Source organism: Danio rerio, chromosome 7 (assembly GCF_052040795.2).
Source record: "Danio rerio strain M-AB ecotype USA chromosome 7, GRCz13ab, whole genome shotgun sequence".
Classification (NCBI taxonomy): domain Eukaryota; kingdom Metazoa; phylum Chordata; class Actinopteri; order Cypriniformes; family Danionidae; genus Danio; species Danio rerio.
Window position 1 is genome coordinate 49945819 of NC_141027.1, and position 12705 is coordinate 49958523.

The following is a 12705-nucleotide window of genomic DNA, read 5'->3' on the forward strand; positions in this document are numbered from 1 at the left end:
AGTCAATAATAATTTTTTTTTTTTTGTTTCCGAGGTGCATTGGTGTATGCCAACACTGCTGTGGGAAAGATGTTTTTAAAGAGTCACGTGGCCTAGTGGGTATGTCGCAGAGCCCCGACACAAACGCCCCATTAAAACGGGGCTTCAGCGTCAATGCTTGACGGAAGGCATGTCTGAAGTTGGGGCTGAAACGATCGTCATAGAAGCGTCAGCCAGTGAAATTCAGTCAGAAATAGATCAAAAGTGCCCCCGCGACAACCCCCGCTCTTCATAACGATAACTACACCCCCCCACGCTCTACGCTACGCGCGCAACAACCCCCCCCCCACCTTAACCCCGCTCTTCAAAAATTTCCAATAGTATCTGAATGCAGCTTTTATGATGCGAGCTGAGACTGCATCACTCAGCGATGCAATGTCAGACACAATGCACTCAAATGGAGCTAGTGACGTCACTGTGACGGGTAGGGTTAGGGTTAGGTGAGCCCAATAAAAAGCATTGGATGCAGCCCAGACTGCACTGCACCAGGTCTGCAGCCAGACCCATCTCAAAATTTCATCCTGCACATGCCCCTTGAACAGTCTCTGCACGGGCCTGATCTCCAGGCAGAAAAAAAAAATCCTCAATAGATTTGAGGAATGGAGAATATGGAGGGGGAGATGAACAACTAAAAAACATGAGTGGGCAAAGAACCAGTTGTGAACCAGATGAGCTCTGGTTTCTAAATTGCAATTCTGTGTGACAGGTGTTTACCTATGTGATGAGTTAGTATGCAAAGTAGGGCAACTGACTTTACAATTGTGAATGACAGTGTGTTCCTAGTGAAAACAAAAGATTTTCTGCATGAAAACTGTGCAAAATGCAGAGAATTGTGTGTAGTGTTTTTAAAAAAGTGTGTTTTAAACCTGCAATTTGAGTGTAAAGCAGGAATTGTGCTTGTAGTTTAGCAGAATTGGTTCAGGTGGTTGGTGCATCAGTTACATGTTGTAGTCATTGTGTCTGAAGTACAAGTAATTGTGTGTAAACAATTGGAAAAAACTGTACAATTCTAAAACGCTATCTACAAATCAACTGTAGTCAACAGGATGTCCAATTAAAATGCAACTATTATATATCACCTTATTATTTGTGGGTTTGTTTTTTTGTTGTTGTTGAAATTTGATTATCTGTAATAAAGCATTTTTATCCTCAACAGTGCTGCACCACAACCATTCCTTTGAGATATTGCCTCCAAAATCTGAAATCAGCGACACCCTACAAATCCATGCATAATTAGCATTCTTCTTACAACATGATGCATCTGTCTTTCATTTACATAATGCTGTTAACATCTCTGTCCTCTGTGACCTTCTCTCAGACAGAGTTGTTGCGTTATCACATCTGTTTTACTTCACTGAAGTATTTTGCATCTAGCTGATTTAATTGGTCCCACAGAATCAGTTGTGGATCAGCCTGCAGAAGGTAATGTTCACAGCTCTGGTCCTTCTGTAATGTTCTCTCCTTTTACTGTGAGACCAGCTGCTGTTCCCGGGATTGTGGGTATATTGGTCTTCTCACAGAGTAAAGAACAGTACATGTTTATTCTAGTTACCTTTCTGTATATACAGTACATGTGTAAATATCTGCTTTTAATGATAGATTTAGGTGACCTGATTTACAGTAGGGGTTGTTTTAAAGTCAAAACCTGCAGCACTGAATTGATTTTTGAAGCATTTGGCTGCACTGTAACCCCCAATGGCAGTTGCAAATCACAATCTTCAGGCAATGGTTGAGGGACTGGACAGTCTGTTTTCTCAGCAGGAGATCTGTCTCCTCTTCCCTTTCCTTTAATCTCCTTTCACTCAATGTGAAACATATAGTATCTCTCTCATTTGCCCAAACAGAGGAATAACATATGCATGTATTCAGTTATAAATATTAATGGCTCTTTCAGATCTCAGAGGCTCAATTTGAGGACTCAAGAAAAATTTCTGACTCTCCACATAGGATGATTTGCCTTTTGGATTTGCCCCATAGTATAATTTGCTCCAGTTTTTACCATTGTTTGACTAATCTCTATTAAAAACTGAGTTACCTTCCATTGTTGACACAAAGTGTTATGGTCAGGGAATGTAAGTTTAAATTCAGCACATACAAACTGAGTAAATCCAACGTAATTTGTTTGTTAAAATTCAACCCAAACAAATCGTTTGCAACAGCTTGCCTTAAAAAAATTAAGTAAATCCAATGATTTTTTTTCTCAGTGTAGCAAAAGTACTTTGTTTATTAAATTGACATGAATACAAAAAAAAAAAAAAAACAATAGAGCAAAAAAGTGTATTTCTTTTTTCATTGCTTCAGTTTTTTCTTCACTTATGGTAAACTATAATTTTATTTATCAAGAAAACATTTATTATGTACTTTTTTACATGCAACAAATTTAATTGAGTAATAGCAATTAAAATATACCAACATGATAAAAATATTTTAGAGTTATTTAGCAATGTTTAAACTAAACTATATTTTATTTTTTTAGAGATTACACAGACTGATTTACTATATGCCTGAAAATAAAGCAAATGCATGCAAAATACAATATAAACACACAAGTTACAGTAGTTAAATTGAGAATCAAAATGGCTATTATTTATACAGCCAAAAGTTAGCATTACAGGGGCTCAACTTCTTTACAAAATTATTGTTGTGATCTACAGTGCTTCACGGAAATCGCGCACTGGACCTTTAAGAAGATATTGCGCCGGCGCGGTGGCGTTGCTGTGGTAAGTCTGTGGAATTCTATAAAAGAATGTGTTTGAAAAACTTCCGATGACGTAGAGAAACTGCAGTAAATGTCTGGCCATTAGTGGTAAGTAAAGATCTGTCTAAAAGTCTAATTTTAGGTTATTATATATGGTTGTTTCAGTGTGCTATTGCTGGAGACTAAAGATTTAAACATTTTTCTCGGTCATATAATTACAGATTGTTACATTAGTTTTTTCACATATTTTTCCAGTTACACTGTAGATTGTAATGTTACTAAATGTTGGTTGGAAATGGAGATTGCTATATTCTTGACTTGTCAATTTTAAGATTTTTAAAATATATATTTTTTATTCTAGTTTGTGTATTGTTATCTTCTTTAGTTGCCTATTTATAATTGTAGAATTGCCGTTTATTTTGTCAAGTTGGTAGACCAATAGATATAATATTTTTGTACCCTTCATTTGTATATTACTATCTTGTTTAACATTTGCAATTTGTAATTTGAAATATCAGATAAATTGATCTGTTATAATGTATTTGTTTGCTGTCAGCTTTAACACATATGACTGTAAGTCTATTGGTGGATAGATTGTCTAGCTGTTGTATGATTTATTTGTAATTATGCTGTCGGCCTATTCAACATTTGTAGCTTTTTATTGTTATTTTTTCTATTTACAGTTTTATTAATTATTGTAACACATTTATCTATTCTAAGTTTATAGATTTTCATCTTGTAGAATATTTATTTATACCTGTGAAAAATTAATTGTTAGTGTTAGAACAGAACCAGACTGGAGAGAATGGTAGATGAAACTTCCAAAGAATTGTATTTAAATTAATTAACGACTTGATATCTTTCTGTTGTGTTTTGCAAATTGGAATGGACCATGTGGAGGAAAAAAAAGTGAAACACACACCTCAGCAATGACAGGAAAATTACCGGTCAGGAATTTATTTTTAAAAAATCCTTTCAAAATGGTTGGTGGATTGTATAGATAGATAGGCCTTGTCTCTGTCAGGTTTTTCTTTTTCTGGTAATGGAGAGAGAGCAGGCAGAAGAGGGAGACTCACAAGAGCATGGATGGACATTTATCTGAAACTGTGCAGGTAGGGCTCTGTTGGTGCTGTCTTTATCTTTTGCAGGTTGGGGTGGAGCAGAAGAAGTAGACTCACAAGTAGAATGGTGGAGATATGCTTGAAAACATGGAGCTCAGCAAACAGGTACAACTTGAACTACTTAAACAGACTAAACAATGGATGTTCCAAAGAAATGTACAGACAGACAGGCAGGCAGGCAGGCAGGCAGGCAGGCAGGCAGGCAGGCAGGCAGGCAGATAGATAGATAGATAGATAGATAGATAGATAGATAGATAGATAGATAGATAGATAGATAGATAGATAGATAGATAGATAGATAGATAGATAGATAGATAGATAGATAGATAGATCTGAACAAGCCAGTATGTGTTTGTCTTTGTCATTTACAATGGAGTATAGAAACTAGGGAATCGCACATCTCAGAAATTATACAAAACAGATGGTCAGGTATCACCTATTAATGAAAGATGTCCTTCCAAGAGGAAGGGGGTGGAGGTGGGCTTTGATAGATGTCTGTGGCAAGCGTTTTTTGTTTTTTTTCCAGGTAATGGACACAACATGCAAAAGAAGGAAACTCACAAGAGCATTGGTGGAGATTAATCTGAAGAACACTGGAGAACAGCTTGTGCATTGCAGCATGCAGAGCTCTGTTAGTCCTGTCTTTGTCTTTTGGAGACTGGAGTGCAGCATGTGGAGGAAAATAGGAATACACACCTCAGCAATGACTGAAAACGGATTATCAGGAATGTTCTTCAAAGGCAGAAGGATGGGTGCATAGATGGATGTCCTTCCAAGTGGAAGGGTGTGGAGGTGCGTATACAGTTAGTGGTTAGATACAGTAGATGTCTTCTCTGTGGCAGTTATTTAAATTGTAGGTAAACGAACCCCAACCAGCAGAAGAGGGAGGCTCACAGGAACATTGGTGGAAATTTAGCTAAAGAGCACTGTAAGACACTTTATTTATTCCTGGAGTTCAGCCAGCATGTAGAGTTCTGTTAGTCTTGTTTTTGTCTTTTGCAGATTAGGCTGGGGCATGTGGAAAATGGGAATCACACTTTAGCAATGATTTGAAACTGATGGTCTGGTTAGGCATTTCCTGAATTGATGGATGGATGGATGGATGAATAGATGGATAAATAGATGCCCTTCCAGGAGTAAGAGGTGGAGGTGGGCTTAGATTGTTGGCTAGATGTCTTGTTTGACCCCACTGTTAGAATAGCCAGCTTTACAGCAGAAAAAAAAAACAGTGTTTACAGCCTTTATAGAAAAAACAATCTTGGTGTATATACTGTAGCTAAAATTACACTTCCTTACAACTGTGAGGGGTGGTGATTTTTATCTCTTTTTTTAACTTAATTGTTTCATTTATAATTAAGGGCATGGCTACTTGAATGACAGCTTGTTCTCGCTGGTCACTGTCATTACGGATGATTATCTGTGAACCCTGCACATACATCATATTTTTGTATTGCTTTATGTTGATTTACTGAGTCAATTGCCTTGGAATTCATTCATTCATTTTCTTGTTGGCTTAGTCCCTATATTAATCCGGGGTCGCCACAGCGGAGTGAACCGCCAACTTATCCAGCACGTTTTTATGTAGCGGATGCCCTTCCAGCTGCAACCCATCTCTGGGCAATGCCTTGGAATGGAATGGAATTATTATTTACAATTATCAGATAGTATAACATGCTGTGTGCACTTAATTGTGCTCACAAACCATTCACGTGGCCTCCATTTCGCAGGTTAGTGCAATTCTTATATACTTATATACCATATCTATAAATGAATTTTCTTTATTTAAGATTATTTATCATTTTCTTTAGAACTTCAATGGACTGCAGAATCCGACAGATTTATTAGCTGAAGGCTATAGAATAATCATCTGAAACAATGTCATAGAGTGTTATCCCTGGATTTCATAAATAGCATTGCATTTACTAGCACAGATTATATTTGAAGTATTTGGTCAGATAGCACATGTGGTCAGAACACAAATTAACTCACTAAGCAGTGCACGATAAGCGCACTGAGCTCTGTGTTAGGGAGCATGGTGCAGCAAGTGTATTTGACACTGAGCTTAGTTTCCTCCCGATTTGTTGGAGATACCTAGCACTTGTTGAGTGCGCTTTCTCTCCCAGGGGACATGGCTCGTCCTGACAATGATAGGGCGATGACATCAATTATCCATTGGGCAAACCTCTGTTTTAATACGGCACTTGATCGATGCCAGCACAGTCAGCAGAGCTGTTTTTGTGGACAGAATTTTTAAGGATACAGAGTCGAGTGGCTCAAACAGATCTGCTGGCCCACTAGGACTATAGAGACATCCCTAAAGGGAATGAGAGGGGGCGGGATAGATTTAACCATCCACCGCATCATGGTGAGCGGAGATGGCTGCAACATAGGCCTTCAGTATAGAGGCCTTCAGTATAGAAGGTGACAGCTTACGCTCCAGCTTATCTTGAAGGAAGGATAACACAACACTAATCTTCCAATCAAATTTTCTCAGCAAGAAGTACGCCACTCAGTGAATAGACTCCACTTCAGGCTGTAGGCATGCTTTGTAAAAAGTGCTCTTGCCTGAGTGATGGTGTCAACCATCAACACTGGTAGGTCACCTAAGTCTACTGAGCTCCGTTTATGGTCCACACGTGGAGATCTGGAGGGTACCAGAGGGTGCCCCATCCCTGAGAAAGGAGGTCCTTCCCCAAGGGAATACGAAAAGGAGGGAACATAGCGAGGAGTGTGAGTTTGGAAACCCAGGTCAGGTTGGACCAGAGAGGTGCAACTAACAAGACCTGCTCCTCATCCTCACTAACGTTGCATAGAGCCTGTGCGAGTAGGCTCACTTGGGAAATGCATATTTGCACATACCTGGGGTCCAGCTGTGGGCCAGCGCATCCATGCTGAGGGGGTTCTCAGTCAGGGAATAAAACAAACCCCAATGTGCAATTTCAGGAGAAGCAGAAGGTCAACATGGGCTTCCCCAAAGTGCTTCCATATGAGCTGGACTGCATCGGGGTGGAGTCTCCATTCTCCTCATGACAGTAGCTGCCATGAGAGCACATCGGCTGCACGGTTGAGCTCACCAGGGATGTGAATGGCAAGCAGCAACTTTAACCACATGTGACTCCAGAGGAGCAGATGGTGAGTGAGCTGAGACATGCGGCGGGAGCGTATACTTTCCATATCATTGATATACACCACCGTCGTCATCTTGTTCATCCTGACCAGCACATGTTTCTGCTCCAGTACTGGTAAAAATTGGCAGAGAGCGAGAAACACTGCCAATAGTTCAAGGCAATTGATATGCCAATGCAGTCGGGGTCCGGTTCATAAACCCGCAGCTGCATGTGTGTTGCTAACAGCCCCAAATCACGTGCTGAAAGAATTAATCGAGATGACAACATGCCTGAACACTTGTTTTAAGGCACCCTGACCCATAGAAAGGCAAGGTCTGTCAAAGAATTGAGAGTGCGGTGACACAGCAGAGTCGATGGTCACCCAGTGTGCATCCGTTCGCCATGCCCATCTAGGAATCCCATCGTGAAGCCAAGTGGTCTCATATGAAGCAATCAGAGCAGGGTGATGGCTGATGCCATTTGCCTCAGGAGCCTCTGAAAAATTTGCAGTGGGACCACTGTGTTCCTGTCGAGTTGTCTCAGACAGCACAGCACTAAACTGGCACACTCTTCTGGGAGGCGTGCCATCATAAATATACGAGATCTCATTCATCCTAAGATGCTCTGCACAGGGGAGAGCTTGCTCTTCTCTCGGTTGACCTGAAGCCCCAACTGGTTGAGGTGCTGGAGCACCATCTCCCTGTGCATAATTCATTATTTAAATTATTTATTTATTTTACAAAAAGGGACAGTGTACATAAATCAACCTTCCTCAAAAATGTAAATAAACCCAAATTAGCCCAAAGACTAGTTTTCATTGGTGGTCCCTTTGCCAGATGTTAAAGGCCATACCAATAAAAATACAAATTCAAACTAAAAGCAAAACTCAAATGAAAAACAGCAATAAGAAACAATAATAACAAGTGGCAGTTTCTGTTGAATGATTTACCCTAAAACCGAATTGACTTGGATGTAATTGACAATAACTATTATTTAAATGGTCAACAATTCGTTTAACCACCAGTTTAACAACTGGAGGACCTTGTACTGCCATGTTTGACCTTGGGTCCAAACTGTAATCCGAACATCTCATCCTACCCTTCAATGCATCGATAGACATCTGGTCCTCTGTGTCATCAAGTGAGAGTGAGACCATCCCGAGGAATGCACTGCCACACTCACTTGAAGCTTGGATGGAGAGCACTGTGGAGGAGTGAGGGGTCTGCAGGCCCGAAAGGTGATAGACCCTTAGGCCTGCCCGTGTGCTAACTGACTTGTGGGGAGCAGCAGGGGTGGCCCAACCTAATGCTAGAGCAGGTTGCAACCTCAGTTTAGCTACTGTCATGCTCTCGCAGTGAGGGCATGAACTGTCTGCGAGCACTGCCTTAACATGCTGAACCCTAGACATGTGACACAATGCTCGTGCCTGTCATCCACCTCAACATGCTGAAATGACATGTCGGTAGACACACGTTAAAGTTTCTACTGAAAATTGCTGGAGCTCAGCAAGCATGTAGAGATCTGTTAGTCCTGCCTTTGTCTTTTACAGACTGAAGTGCAGCATGTGCAAAAAAAATAAGAATCACACACCTCCACAATGACTAGAAGCTGATGATCAGGAATATCCTTCAAAGGCAGATGGATGGGTGCATTGATTGATGTCCTTCCAAAAGGAAGAGGGTGGTGGTGGGCATATGTTTTTAGATAGATGTCTTCTCTGTGGCAGTCATTTAAATTGTAGGTAATGGAACCACAACAGGCAGACGAAGGAGACTCACAAGAGCATTGCTGAAAATTTATCTGAAAAATGCTGGGGAATAGCTTCTGCATTGCTGGAGCTCAACCAGCAGGTAGGGTTCTGTTGGTGCTGTCCTTTTGCAGACTGGAGTAAAGCAGAAGAAGAACTCACCACTCACCAGGGGCCTCACTATACCCCATTTACTGGTGCACTTGGAAAGTGGAGCATCCCCAGAAAAAGCTGAGAAAAAGAGTTTGTCACTTACCTTCCTCCCTGAATCCTGTGAAGAGGCTGGAGAAGTCAGAGAAAAGAATCTGTCCTCTGGCACTCATGGAGCCTGTGGTGATATGCACCAGCAATGCGAGCTGGAGGGCAGTGCATTCCAAACTGGCATTGCTTGAGCTTGCACACCCGGAGAGAGAGAGACAACTGCTCTTTTATTGAAAATTTTCTTACCGCCAGCCTGGAGGCCAGCAATGAGATGTTTTTCGTTGTTGATGTTGGTCCACGGCCCTCCACCAAGGACAGACCAGCTCCCCTCATCTCCGGGTGGCCCGTCTCAGGGATGCTTTCAGTCCTCTTACTAGAATTAACATTGCTCTGAGGCAGGGGGGTCTCCAGCCTGCGAGAGGTTTGGCGTTGCTGCTTAGCCATGAACATTCTGTGTAGGCAGAGCAGGTTTTCTGGTCCTTAGTGTCATCAAGTAAGAGTGCAGCCATTCCAGGGAATGCACTGCCACAATCACTTGAAGCTTGAACGGAGTGCACTCTGGAGGAGTGAAGGGTCCGCAGGACCGAAGGCGCCAGATGAGCCCCCACTGTGACACTCAGGCCTGCCTGAGTGCTAACCAACTTGTGGGGAGCAGCAGGGGTGGCACACCCTAATACTAGAGTATGTCGCGACCTCAGTTGAGCAAAAGTCATGCCCTCGCAGTCAGTGTCTTTTGCAGATTGGAGTTGAGCAGAATAAGGAAACTCACCAGGGGCGTCAGTAGACCACATTGTTGCGCAATAGTCATGCCATCACAGTGAGGACATGAACTGTCTGCGAGCTTTGCCTCAACATGTTAAACTCCAGACATGTGACACAATACTCACAATAATTGCTCCGCGTGCAGTGGTTATAAACTAGGCATTCATTTGCTTATTCTTCAGAGTCATTGGTCATCTAATGAACTTCCAAAGTGTCGAAAGAGACTTCATAGTTCCCACTGAAGGGGAACAGCTTGTGCATTGCTAGAGCTCAACAAACATGTAGAGATCTGTTAGTCCTGTCTTTGTCTTTTACACACTGGCATGCAGCATATGGAGAAAAATAGGAATCACACACCTCAACAATGACTGGAAACTGATTATCAGGTATTTTCTTTAAAGGTAGATGGATGGTTGCTTGGGCGCATGTCCTTCCAAGAAAAAGGGGGTGGTGGTGGGCATAGATTACTATATAGATGTCTTCTAGCCAATGGAACCACAACAGGCAGAAGGAGGAGACCTTCAGGAGCATTGTTGAAAATGTATCTGAAAATTGCTGGAAAACAGCTTGTGCATTGCTGGAGCTCAGCAAGCTGGTTGGGTTCTGTTGGCGCTGTCTTTGTCTTGCAGCAGAAGAAGGACACTCAGCAGGGGTGTCAATAGACCTCATTTACGCGGGGCATGTGCGAAAGTAAGAATGGCCAGTGCCCCAGTAAATGCATTCAGTTACTGTTTACTATAAGAATCCAGCATATGTTTTACCCAGTGAATGCTTATCTAGCCCCAGCCCAGCACTGGGTAACACCCAGACACTCTTACATTCACACAAACACACTTTGTTCAATTTAGTTCATCCACTTTACCTACAGTGCCCATGCCACAGTAGAGCTTTGTGTCTAGCAACACCCCTGATAAAGAGTAATATTCCTAAAGTTCAATGTAAAGGTCATATTCATTATATGAAATGTTTGTCAATACAGTATCTTAATGGTATGATGCCAATTTTGCAGTGTCCGCAAGCCAGAATTCATCATTCTAATTGAATACTGATTTAAATAGCTTAATGGGATGCACAGCAGTCTGCCAGAGTCTAAATGATTTGGCACATTTTTATCACGACATCTGCAGTGTTTTATACAATTTAACTTTCAGTGTGGAAACTCAGATGGCAATATTAAACATGCACCTTTAATAAGAAAGAACAATATTTTGCTTACATTTTTTAAATTTTCTATTTTTTTATTTTTGTTAGCATATTTTTAATGTCAAATTTTGTTTCGATAGCTTAACTATTGCACATAGGTCTACTTTTTGTAAGCAGTTGGTTCTGGAAGTCTGTACACAGTGCTTCAGACTGTTACATGCAAATTGTTTCTCATCATCCTATGTAGAAATGTAATGTAGAAAAGACATGTTTGTAACAAACTGCAGTAAAAACAAATCTTGCAAAATATTTTAAAAAGATTAAAAATGTCAATAAATCAATAACATATACACACTGGGTGAAACATGTTTACTGGAAAAAACCTAAAGACAAAAGTGTTAAAGTGTCTAAAAGATACATAATTGTGTTTGTAGCTCACTGGGGTCCGGAACTATTAGTAGTTTAAGTTATGTATAAATCAAGTGTGAATCTCAAAAGTCTGCTGTGTAACATATTAATCAGGTTCTCTAATCATTTTCAATTAAGCATCTTTATTGCCTTTCAGAATGCCTATAAATTAGTAATTTATTGTTATTTTTGTCATTGTAGGACACAAATTGCAAGACCCCTTAAGCATGGCTAGTATACATTTCTTTTTAAGGTATTTTGAGCTTTCTAATCTGTTAGTGCCGATGCCCACAAGAGGGCTCTGCAAACACACTGTTTGTTTACAGTGATACTCAGTGATTAGCACTTCATGCTAAGTTTTAACTCTGTCATATTCTTAAGACAACCTGTTCTAAAGTGTAATTCTCAGTTTTTAATAATTATTATATAATGTATTTTAGTGAATTACAACTTAGGTGTAAATTTTTAGATATCCATTATCCCAAGAAACCACCAGAGACTCAACTTATAGTGAGATATTTGCTAGCATCATCAGACTACCTGTAATATGAGAATCTTTCATGTCTGTTTCCTGCTCTCGGAGGACATTGGCAGCATGTGGTGACACAGGTTTGTGTGATGAATGCCACGCCTTGGCAGATCGTGAGTGCCATACATCATAATTGAGCCTCAGTGAGAGAAAGAATGGCTGACAGAAATAGAGCAGACGCGCAAAAGATGACACATCATCACTCATCATCATAATTGAGCAGGTATTGATGTGCTCATCTGTGCTGAATTGTGCAATGCAACACTTCATACTACAAAGATTAACGGACCGAACTGATACACGCAGCCAGTGTGACTATCCCTGGGCTTTAACTGTGTTTGATCTGAAGAAGAAAAAAATCTCTCATATATTTTTAGAAGTGAGCAGACAAAGATATAAAGCAGCTGGGCTGGCATTATATATTGATTGATATTCAGCTTTGATCTGACTTTTATCAGCTCCTTTGAACTCTCAGGGTTTATAGCCCTTACAAACTGAACATTAACACCCACACCACACACTTGGAAAGGTTAAGATTACATCTCTCTTTCTCCTGCTGGTTTATTCCTGAGGTTATTCATTCAGAGCATGTTTATCATGACTGTGCTCTTGGTTTTGCAGCATCCAAAACAAGAAGGGCAGACATCAACTTTCAAAGGTTCAGGCTCTGCAAAGAATAATCTCCAATAGGAGCACCTTTAATCCAAACACACAGGAGTTTTGTAAAGGACTCTTCATTCAGAGCAAGCTGTTATCCAAACATTCCTCATGAGCCCTCAATAAAAGACCTTTAGCAATAGTTTAAAATAGGACTTCTGTAAATACAGTGATGCCCACTGTAGAGGCTACTTCCAGCCCATACCTGCCAACATTTGGATTATAAAGTTCTGGGAGTTTTCCGGGAGACAGAACAATACGGGGGATGGGCGGGAAATGCGTCTGAAATACGG

At 40.8% G+C, this 12705-nt stretch overlaps 1 protein-coding gene across 1 annotated transcript in view; it reads left to right on the forward strand.

The window, feature by feature from the left end:
- The first annotated feature begins 2241 nt into the window (after window positions 1–2241).
- Window positions 2242–12705, forward strand: part of b4galnt4b (beta-1,4-N-acetyl-galactosaminyltransferase 4b) — a 205774-nt gene continuing 195310 nt past the window's right edge. The window contains exons 1-2 of the mRNA XM_087261772.1: window positions 2242–3963; window positions 4385–4650. The gene's annotated coding sequence lies outside the window, so the exon portion shown is untranslated. The remainder of the gene's footprint in view (window positions 3964–4384; window positions 4651–12705) is intronic.